General features: G+C 30.9%; 1 protein-coding gene across 3 annotated transcripts in view; it reads right to left on the bottom strand.

The window, feature by feature from the left end:
* Positions 1-12171, bottom strand: part of LOC114329640 (GATA zinc finger domain-containing protein 14-like) — a 71697-nt gene that overhangs the window by 39837 nt on the left and 19689 nt on the right. The gene's annotated exons all lie outside the window — the stretch shown is intronic.

Below are 12171 nucleotides of genomic sequence, written 5' to 3'. Positions count from 1 at the left end.
CCCTGAATTATTCTACTTTCCCATAAAGTTTCGGACAAAGGTTTCAATGTTAGGCTAGAAATATGATTTTTCAGCATAGTCCAACGATGAATAGATGCTGAGAAAAAGTTGTAAATTTTGTCACTAAGGAAAAGAAAGAACGAGCAAACTGTGAGACTTTAGCAGCATCGTTCACGACTAAGTTAAGTGAATGGCTAGAACATGGGACAAACAATGCTCTAGGATTCATTTTCAAAATTCTGTTTTGAACTCCCAAGTTCTTCTCCTCCATGCTTGCCTATTATCATACCCTTGTCCTCTTATATCTTCCAAAGGTATTTTCTCAGTTTATTCTGGGACTCTGTAACTCCCAAGCCAGTGGTTTCCACTACAGGCACAAATCCAAGAAAATGTTCTTCAATTTTAACACTTTGTGAACTAGAACCTAAATCGACAAAATATACAACAATAGTCATCTGTTCCACCCCAGCAATATCAGACATACAATCTAAAATTATGCTATAATACTTTGCTGATTTCAAAAAGTTTAAAATTTTATTTTTGATTTGGTCATGGAGAAGCTGAATAATTTCGTTTTGAATACGTTTTCCCAAGTAGTGATGCTGCTTGTTCCTTCTATTAGTTATTCTCCTAATGTGCTCTTGTAACACAGAATCAAAATTTTTAAAGAGCTCAAAAAGCTTAAAAAATTACCATTGTTTTGATGAATATGTTTATCAGAATCGCCCCTCATTGCATGACACTGATGTCCTAAGAACTGTATTATTGATAAAAGTCGTTGTATTACATTTTCCAATGACTAGTTTCTGAATTTAAAACTTTTTGTGTTTCTTCATCTATGACTTTGCCCGATTCTAGTCTAATTGCTAGTTCTACCTACTGTCGTTGTGACTGTAGATGAGCTGGAGACTTAGCGTGGCTGAACAAAGCTTCAGTCATATGTTTCTAATTATTATATCCATTTTCAGTAAAGTTAATTTTAAGTGAATTTCAGTGAATTTAGTTTAGTTATGATCCTACTATTCTTATGCGATGAAGAATAAGGCGGTGTTGTCGATTTTCCGTCGAATTGCAATTCCGAACCTTGCAATTCTTATTGTTTCACTTACTTCATTCTCGTTTTTAAAGTTGCATTTTTGCCGCTCTTGTTCATAATATTAATTTTTATTAATATTAAAAACATAAGTTATTATTTCTTCAATTTCAAAAATTGACTGTCGTAAAATTTGCCGCCCTGGGCAGCCGCCCAGTTCGCCCACCCCTGGGGCCGGGTCTGCTTGTATTTATCAAAGTGCACTCTAAAAATGAATTCAAATTCAGAAGATGTAAGTGTAATTATATGTAGATAAATAATGATAATAATTTTAATACTATGAAAATGTAAAATAAAATACACCTTAAATATAAATACAAGTGTTTTAATTTATTACCAAAACAAATTTTAAATAAGGTAAATGAGGTATTTTTGTTACTATACATCCAAACCAGTAAAAATTAGATAAGTTACAATGAAAGAAATAAAATGATTGGGATTTTTTAATTTTCTATAAAAAATATAGTATGTATGTATTTTACCTTTCATTATAAGACTTTTTCTATGCTGAAGTCACACAAAATAATAAGGTATAGTATTTTTACTACAAAAGCGATATTACGTAGGTCAAAATTTTTGACGTAAGAGAACTGTCAAAACATTAGAATGTGACTTTCATTATTGTCATGTTTATTATAAACATGGTAATAATGAAAAGTCACATTCTAATGTTTTGACAGTTCTCTTACGTCAAAAATTTTGACCTACGTAATATCGCTTTTGTAGTAAAAATACTATAAATACTTTTGAATGTTCTATAATTTCTTTATTGGCGAGGAACCGCAAAGTGGGCGACGCCTAGTGGCAAATTTAAAAAGCATCAACTCAAGGAAAACATTGACTTTGCCATTAACTTGTGTACATATTTGCGGTCAGTTTATGTTGTAATTAACAATAATTTCGACTTAAAAAAACTATTGCAGTGTTCCTCAGTATTCATTCCTATTATACTCTACGTAATGACCTAAATTAACCAATGCCAAATCACACATTTTGTTAATTTAACGTTTGTATTAAACGTAGTATTTTTTAATGTTTAAGCGACTGCAAAATTAAATAAATGAATAAAATGTAGTATATATTCTGTACATAGAATGTACATTGTTATGAAAAATATCCCGACCACTTCGTAATTTCCAGAACAGAATTATTATAAAATAAATTCACCTACTTAGTTTCCAAGTTTCCAGTTTTTATTTGATTAAAAATTGTTATCTGTCGGTGTAAAATAAGCTGTAGTGCACCTATTAATTAAATTAAAAACAAAATTAGAAATCCTAAGAAAGATTAATAATTTTTAGAACGCTCTGTGTGATTATCGGGGGCCAGATTTTTTTATGAAAAAAAGGTAAAAACAAATCAGTAGTTAGCATCAAATTTTAATGAATGCATACAGATTAAACATAATTTTGAGTCGTCTTTAAATTATAAGATGTCTTAGTTGCAAAACTTAGTGGTTACTTTGGCAAAACACTCCTGTAAATGATTTTAATTTAACGTTTTAGAACTGTGAATTCAAATGACAAAATGAATTGTTTTCCTAGCGTTGTCGTCCATCTTTGAAATTTTGAGCGCCCTCTGTTGGAATTTAATTTTGCGAATACAAAAACAACCAATGTCATCTTGTTCTTATGATATTCACTACAGTACATAGTACATCTACTTATAACTTATACAATACTTTTGCTTGTATAATTAAAATATATAAAACTATAATGTAATCAAAAGTGCCTTGATACTTTTAAATACATAATGCATATACAATTTTATTTTAAATAATATATAATCACACACATTACCCATTAAATGAACACACATTTTAAAAAATAGTCAGAAAAAGCCTAAAATGAAATAAACACATAAGTACCATTCTAAATTCTTTACCCAAATCCAAATTAATTATTAAGCTGGATTTATAGTTTGACGGACTGGAAAAAGATCAACATAGAAGTTTGTGTACTCTTGATTATAAAGCTTGTCACGCACGGGGAGCTATACTATAATAAATATATCATATCGCTCACTATAGTAAATGAGTGAGCCTGCACGCACGTAACCATTTGTTCCTAGTTAGGAATCGCTGTAGTGAGCGATATGATACTATAGTAATGATGAATGAATCTGCACGCATGGGACCATTAGTTCCTAACTAATTAGGTTCCTATTTAGGAATCATTATAGTGAGCGATATGATATAATATATTATAAAATCAATGGAAAAATCCCAATAGTTGGCTGTATACCATAGTTTAAAAACCTATACAGAAGTAAAAACTTCAAATTGTATTTTGGTATAAAATAGTTTATTTAAAACTTCTAAAAGTCATCCACATGGATTGCAAAACGTTTTCGTTCTGAACAGAACATCTTCAGTGCATTCCGCAAAGTAGTTGTAACTAGCACACCAATGAAGGTGGTAACTTCAAAATATATGGCTTACATTATACCTTATGATAAAATATTATGACTACAAGTCGATGTTACTAGATTAAAATATGTATGTGCCTAAAGAGCAACATGCTTCCCTGCTCGAAAAAACTAGGTACTTGCCATTTGAATCCAGTTGGTCTGTGCTAATTCAAATGGCAAGTACCTAGTTTTTTCGAGCAGGGAAGCATGTTGCTCTTTAGGCACATACATATTTTAATCTAGTAACATCGACTTGTAGTCATAATATTTTATCATAAGGTATAATGTAAGCCATATATTTTGAAGTTACCACCTTCATTGGTGTGCTAGTTACAACTACTTTGCGGAATGCACTGAAGATGTTCTGTTCAGAACGAAAACGTTTTGCAATCCATGTGGATGACTTTTAGAAGTTTTAAATAAACTATTTTATACCAAAATACAATTTGAAGTTTTTACTTCTGTATAGGATAATATATTATAGTATAGCTCCCCATGCGTGGCAAGCTTTATAAACAAGAGTACACAAACTTATATGTGTGTGTGTGTGTTTAGACTTATGACCTTGGTTTGAACCAATTGGCCAGCTCAATTTTTTTTTTTTTTTTTATTTTCATAGACACAGTTTCCCAATTTTAACTGATATACATTATATTTTAATAATCACAAACATACAGGGTGTCCCGGAAAATAGTGCGTTCCTTTAAGGTATGGAGAGAATACACAATTTGGAACAAAAAAGTCCTATACCATTTTTTTCTAAAGTTAGCCGTTTCCTAAAAAAAGTTAACATTGTTTTCCATATACCTGTATTTTAATGTTTGGAAATTTTAATAAACTGGCAACATCGAACGCACTACGGAATAATAACATAATAAAAACTCGTTTGTGATTGTGATTAACAGTATTTAAAATAATCCAACCTAATAGTAGGTAATACTTATGTATTTACGATTTGTTTACTAAAATTATTTTCTTTTGAAATGTATTGAAATACCTATTGCATAATTTTAAACGAATTACACATCTTTTAACATAAAAACACGTCTTTTAACTAAACTAGTATTATGTATTTAGTAAGGTTTAAATGGGTTGAATGCTGAGTACTGCTGAGGGCTTTAACTGAATTACATAGTTTTAATAGTTTACAGTGGAACTTAAATACACCAGATAATGTCTCAGTAATTTGTTTACTTGTGAACTGAAATAACTAAGTTGTACTTACTTGAAAATAATTATTATACCGAATAGATGTTTCAAGTAACCTTTCACAAACACCATTCATAGGTAATAACATAATAGGTAATACACTCACTATTCGAAAACATTTTCGCATTGACACTAAACACTAAACAGGATTCTTTAAAACTATCTGTTTTTAGTATCTTCTATCTATTTACATGGGACTGTCTATGCTTAAATTTGCGTACCGCACATAGTTGTCAGATTTAAATTTACATACCAAAATACATTTTAATTTTTTGGTCAAACGGTTGCATTTAGAAAAAAATGTTATAAGAGTTTTTTGTTCTACATGGTGCCTTCTACCTATACCTTCAAGGAACGCACTATTATCCGGGACACCCTGTATATTACATACATTACATTAAAAATACATACTAATAAAACACTATTACTAAATACTTATACTAAACCACTAATTGATATTAAATTTTTTTTTTTTATTTTTTTTTTATTTTTTTTTTCTTTCTTTCGCGCTAAGACCTAAACCCGATTCATCCTCGCGGAGGTTTAGGCCTTCTTTGTGATTTTTTTGTTTTTTTTATTTTGTTTTTTTTAATGTTTTTTAATATTTGTTTATTTTTTTTTATTATTTTTTTTTGTTTTTTTTATATATATATTTTTTTTTAAATATCAATTTTCATATTTTTTAAGTGGTTATAAACAATTTTATACAAATTTATATTTCGTGTACATAAAATGGAATTTAAATTGGTGGGGAGAGTAACTCCTACTGTTTGTAGATTCTGATATAACTGTTGATTCAGCATCTGGAAGTTTGCGCAATCGAAAATCACATGCTCTAAAGTACCCAACTCCCCGCATGTGCAGTTTTGAGAAGTGGCCAACCCTAGTTTATTTTTGTGAACTGGATATAAACCATGTTTGTTCCTTGCTCTATTTAAGGTTTTAATGAAGTGCCGATTTGTAATGTCGTTAAACCACGGTTTTCTATAAATTTTTGGTTGGATATCATGAAATCGTACACCTTTAAGAGAGATATCATATTCCAGTTGCCATTGCTCCATTTGTTTTTTCTTAAACCATTGTCGTAGATCAGTGACTGGCATTAATGGTTCTTCTATCGTTTCCCCTGTTGTAGTAGCATCCTTGGCAAGTCTATCCACTATTTCATTTCCGTTAATTCCATAATGAGCCTTAATCCAAACCAAAGAAATTTGTTTACCTGTATTCATAAGTAACTGGATTGTTTCTAAAATTTTTATAATTACTACTGATGAAGTGCTTGATAATTTAGTTTGTACTATTGTGTCTACCGAACTTTTGCTATCTGTTAATATAACAAACTTATTCTTGTGATGGATATTAATATACCTCAAAGCTTGAAGAATTGCGATGAGCTCAGCAGTATAACTAGACATTTGATTTGAAAGTTTAAATTTTTTGGATAGATTTTCATTTGAATGGTAAAAGGCGCATCCAGTTGACTCAGCGAATTTGGATCCATCTGTATAAATACAATCGGACTCCGGCCATCTTTTCAGAATTGTTTTCTCAACAAACGTATTTATGTTAAATTGATTAACATGTGGTTCAATATTAAGATAATAATAAGGAATTTGTAGTTCTAATAGGTTATAATCACAATTATAAAAGGGAAGGATGTCATTTCTGTAAACCTCGCTATTAAATTGGATTAATAGCTGATAACTGCTTATTACTTTGGGATGAATTTTACGTCGCCAGAAGGGACTATCTATTTTTGAATTGAGGTTTTGTATTTTCTCAGATCTTTTCTGTGCTAGGAGTTTTGACATAAAAACATCACATAAAAATTGCCGTCTAAGATGCAAAGGAGGCTCTGCTGCTTCAATTTCTAAAATATGTGTTGGTGTGCTTTGTATACATCCAAGACAAAGTCGTAAACACTTATTTTTTATTTTTTCCAATATCTCCAATTGAGTTAAATTTGCATTTCCATATAAAATACAACCATAGTCAATCACTGAACGTATTAGTGCTCTATAGAAGATTAGTGATATATTTGGATCGGCTCCCCACTTTGTGTGGCTAAAAGCTCTTAGTACATTTATTGCGTTTTCACATTTTTTTGACAAATGATGAATATGTTCTTTCCAAGAGAGCTTTTGATTTAAAATTATGCCAAGGTATTTAACAGATGTTTTATATGGGAATGTGAAAGGTCCTATATTAATTTGGTTTGGTGGTTGATAACGTCTTCTCGTAAATGAACACATGACTGATTTATCTTGAGAGATGCTGAATCCATTTCTTTGTGACCATTCGGCAATTCTTTCTGTGGCGTTTTCTAATGCATTGATTGAAGCTTCGATCGACTTCTTTTCCGTATAAATGCAAAAGTCGTCTGCGTACTGAAGTATTCTAGTTTCTTCGGTAATAGAACTAGTAACATCAGCAGTGTACAGAATAAACAATAATGGACTTAAAATACTTCCTTGAGGCAATCCAATTGATGTTGATTTGGGCGTACCTATCACTCCATTTATATTTAAATACACTTTTCTATCACGGTATAACTTCATTAAGTTCGCAATAACCCCTTCTGGGATTCCTATGGCGTATAATTTATCTGTCAATATGTCTAGATTAACTACATCATATGCTCCCTTAATGTCTAAAAATAGGCAGGATATTGAGTTGTTACGAGTAAATGCTAATTGTACATCAGTAACAAATGATGTAACTTCTTGAGTTGAACGTCCTCTTCTGAATGCATATTGGACTGCTGATAATAATTGATTTTTCTCCAGCCAGTATTCTAACCTGTTTTTAATAAGTCGTTCGTACGTTTTCATTATACAAGACCCCAATGCAATAGGTCTGTAGGAGTCTGCAGAATCTCTAGGTTTATTAGGTTTAAGAATAGGTACTATTAAATATTTTTTCCAATCGTCTGGTATGTTCGACTTGTTTGTATATATACTGTTATAAATGCCTAATAAGCGCTGCTTAGTTATAAATGGAATCTCAGCAATCATTGGGTAATGGATGTTGTCTATTCCGGGAGACGTATTATTTCTTTTCTTACAAGCTTGTTGTAATTCGTTCATTGTGAAAGGTTTATTTAGCATGTGATCATTTGTATAATTATTTTTGAACTCTCTTGGTTTTTCGTTAACCCAATTCGGACAGATTTTACTATGAAAATATTCTGTCCAGTCTCCCCACTCTATTTGATGTCTATTTGCTTGTTTCCTGTTTTTGAATCTGTTTAATTTAGCCCAGACATCTTTCATTGGAGTATTTTTGTTCAAACTTTCACAATACGATTTCCAACTAGCTCTTTTTGCTTCATTTGTAATTCTTTTAACGATCGCATCTTGATTTTGATACTTATTAAGATTATCCAAATTTGGATTCTCTTTATATTTACTAAATAACTGCTTGCGTTTCGTTACTGCATCTTGGCAGTCATTATTCCACCATGGTTTGCATTTTTCCCAAGTATTTCGTTTATTTGTACTCTTTTTTGGTATAGCTACGGTAGCTGCTTCGTTCATATCTTCTAATAATTTGTCATAACTATCGTCAATAACATTCAATGATTTTTCATATAACAAAGTGCTAAATTTTCTCCAGTCTGCCTTGTTAATTTTCCATATTTTATGACTTTTTGTTGGTGGTGGCGTTCCTCTAAGTTGACATTTCATGAGTATTGGCAAATGGTTAGAGCCATGGGGATCTTGAAGTACCTCCCACTGGAATAATTGACTGATATTTTGAGAGCATATAGTAATATCAATAGCACTTTTTCTTTGGCCTGGTCTAGTAACAAGGGTTGGTTCCCCTGTATTTAAAAATACTAGATTTAATGAGTTTATTGCTTCTAACAGGTTTCTTCCTTCAAAATCTTCTAGATCTGATCCAAAAGCCGAATGATGCGAATTAAAATCCCCACCAATTATACATGGTTTTGGTATGCTATTAAAAAAATTAAGAAATTGTGTCAGTGTAACTCTACTCAAAGGTTTTATGTAAACTGAAATAAGATAAACTTCCTTAAATTTACCAATCCGAACACACACACACCTAGCCATAATCTTTTCCATTTGAGGTAAATCTATTTCAGAAAAACTAATTTCATCCTTAATTAAAATTGCTACACCAGCTTTTCCATCTTCTCTATCTAAACGTGAACAATTATAACCTACGAAATTATAATAAATATTTGGTTTAAACCAAGTCTCCGAAAGAAGACCTATATTGATTTTATATTCATGAAGTAAATACTCCAAATTACATTTATTTGAAACTGCCGATCGGCAGTTCCATTGTGTAATAGAAAAGGTTTTGTTCATGTCTGCGAGCTTAATCCCTGTTTATTGAGTCTGTCCTTAATAAGATTAACCACTTCAAACTGTTGAACATTTAAAATATTATCCCTATTTAAAGACTTTAATATATCCATAACTAATTCAAATACTAATGTTATCGTTTCTGTTTCTGACATTTCATTCGTTTTAATAATATTCTCTCGGTAAGATTCTTGACTCAAAATACCCCCTTGTAACCTAGCGATTTCAATTGGTTTAGTTATTTTGATTGCTTCATTAATACAAGGATCAGGTGTTTGAGGCCTGGCCCTTTTCGTTGGATTTCTATAGATAGTGTATTTATGGGAATCTATGGGGCTAGACTGCGAAAAACCTGAAGAATATGGAAGAGCAGCTTGACTGGGAAGGAGTGGAAAAGCTTTTTGAGACGCTAATTCTATGGGAAATTGAGGATTTAATGTTTTATTTTCACTAGTAGTTGCATTTGCATATGTTCTATTGGGGATTAATTTAATTGCGTCATTGTATGTTAAATTTTTTTGAGACATAATATCTTTAATAGTTTTTTGCCTCAGATATTCAGGACACAGCTGAAAATTTGTAGTTAAATGATCTCCGTTGCACTGAAGACATTTATTGTTTGGGTTTTCCGTGCATTTGGAGGATAAATGTTCACCGTGACATTTGAAACATCTAGACTTACCACGACACTGTCCACCCACGTGCCCGTAACGATGGCAATTGAAACACAAAATTACTTTCTGTACAAATAGTTCGACCGGAATTAATACCTTATTAATAACTACATACTTAGGTAAACTTTGTGCCCTAAAAGTCACAATAATACTTTTAGTTGGAACATATACCGTAGTATTATTCTCAACAATTTTCCTTTTTAATCTTTTGACTTCTACTACTGTAAATTTACAGTGGTAGTCATAGGCTTTAATTTTATTTTTTAACTCCTCATCTGAAATGTCTCTATCAATATCCCTTAAAATACCCTGACGATGAATCATAAATTTAGGTACATAAGCCTCAAGTTTATTTTCAGTAAACCTTTTTGATTTATTTTGATCTACTAAAAAATTGGCACATTTTGACTCTCCAAAAACTACTTTTACTCGATGTTTTCCTGCCAAATCAATTCTTTTTATTTTATTATCCAGTTCCGGCCAATTTTTTAATATTATATCACCAACCCTAATCGCATTTAAACGTAAATCACTTTTATTTTCAATTATTACTTCAAAAGGACCTGTGTCAGTTTGTAAATATTTATAGGTAGTTCTAATGTCATTTGTATTTATTTGGGACGAGTTTGACGAAATATGAAGTTGATTTTTACTTACGTTTGAGCTGCTATTGACATTTTTATTAATATTATCGATACCTGAAACCGCTGTTATTTCCATATTATTATTCTGTTCTTCTCTAAACTTGTAAAATTCGTCCTCCCCGGGATCGGGAGGGTCACCGTCACCGTGTCCGCTCATCAAGATTTAATCGCCTCGAACGCTAAAACTGACTTATATTTATATAAAACTTAAACTCTAACTAAATTAACGAAACTAAAAAAGAAAATTTAACGGATTTAACTAATAAAAACTGCTAATAAATTTAAATTTTCGAGAGGAACTTTGAAATGCGTCTTTACACTTTGCACAAACTTATATGTTGATCTTTTTTCAGTGTCTATGTCTACAGTCCATCAAACTATAAATCCAGCTTAATAAATAATTTGGATTTTGGTAAAGAATTTTAGAATGATACTTATATTGTGTTTATTTCATTTTAGGTTTTTTCCTGTCTATTTTTTAACTGTGTGCACATTTCAACAGTTTAATGGGTAATGTGTATGATTATATACTTAAAGTAAAAAAAAAGTAAAATTGTATAGGTATGTATTTAAAAGTATAAATGCACTTTTGGTTACATTATAGTTTTATATATTTTATTTATATAAGCATATATAAGCAAAAGTATTGTATAAGTAGGTACGAAGGTTCTACCTATTCTGTAAAAAGGGGCCAAGTGTATTACTTATTGTTGTTGAGATAGCCTCATAATTTTTGGTGCCAAGTAACATTTTGTTTTAAACTATTTGTGTAAAAGGGAGCTAAAGTTCCACTTAGTAAAAATATAAAAATGTTACTTGGCCTCTTTTTGCAAATCAGCGACGATATATAATCACACACATTACCCATTAAACATACACACGTTTAAAAAATAGCCAGAAAAAGCCTAAAATGAAATAAACACATTAGTACCCTTCTAAATTCTTTACCCAAATTCAAATTATATATTAAGCTGGATTTATAGTTTGAAGGATTGTAGAGGAAGACGCACTGGAAAAAGATCAACATAGAAGTTTGTGTACTCTTGATTATACAGCTTGTCACGCACGGGGAGCAATACTACATAAATAATATATCACATCGCTCACTATAGTAAATAAATGAGCCTGCATACATGTAACCATTCGTTCCTAGTTAGGAATCGCTGTAGTGAGCAATATGATACTATAGTAATGATGAGTGAACCTGCACGCATGGAACCATTAGTTCCTAAACTAATTAGGTTCCTAGTTAGGAATCGTTACAGTGAGCGATATGATATAATATATATTATAGTATAGCTCCCCATGAGTGGCAAGCTTTATAAACAAGAGTACATAAACTTCTATGTTGATCTTTTTTCAGAGTGTCTATGTCTACAGTCCGTTAAACTATAAATCTAGCTTAATAAATAATTTGGATTTGGGTAAAGAATTTTAGAATGATACCTATACTTATGTGTTTATTTCTGTATAGGTTTTTTCCTGTCCATTTTTTAACTGTGTGTACGTTTAAAAGTTTAATGGGTAATTTGTATGATTATACTTAAAATAAAATTGTATAGGTATGTATTTAAAAGTATAAACACACTTTTGGTTACATTATAGTTTTATATATTTTATTTATATAAGCTATATAAGCAAAAGTATTGTATAAGTAGATGTACTGTAGGGAATACCATAAGAACAAAATGATATTGGCTGTTTTTCTATAAAAAAATTATAGAAAATCCACAAGTATTTATCTTATTATTTTGTGTGACTCCAAGCATAGAAAAAGTCTTATGATGAAAGGTAAAATACATACCTACATA

Source organism: Diabrotica virgifera, chromosome 2 (assembly GCF_917563875.1).
Source record: "Diabrotica virgifera virgifera chromosome 2, PGI_DIABVI_V3a".
Taxonomy (NCBI): domain Eukaryota; kingdom Metazoa; phylum Arthropoda; class Insecta; order Coleoptera; family Chrysomelidae; genus Diabrotica; species Diabrotica virgifera.
This window is presented reverse-complemented; position numbering and strand designations above follow the sequence as displayed.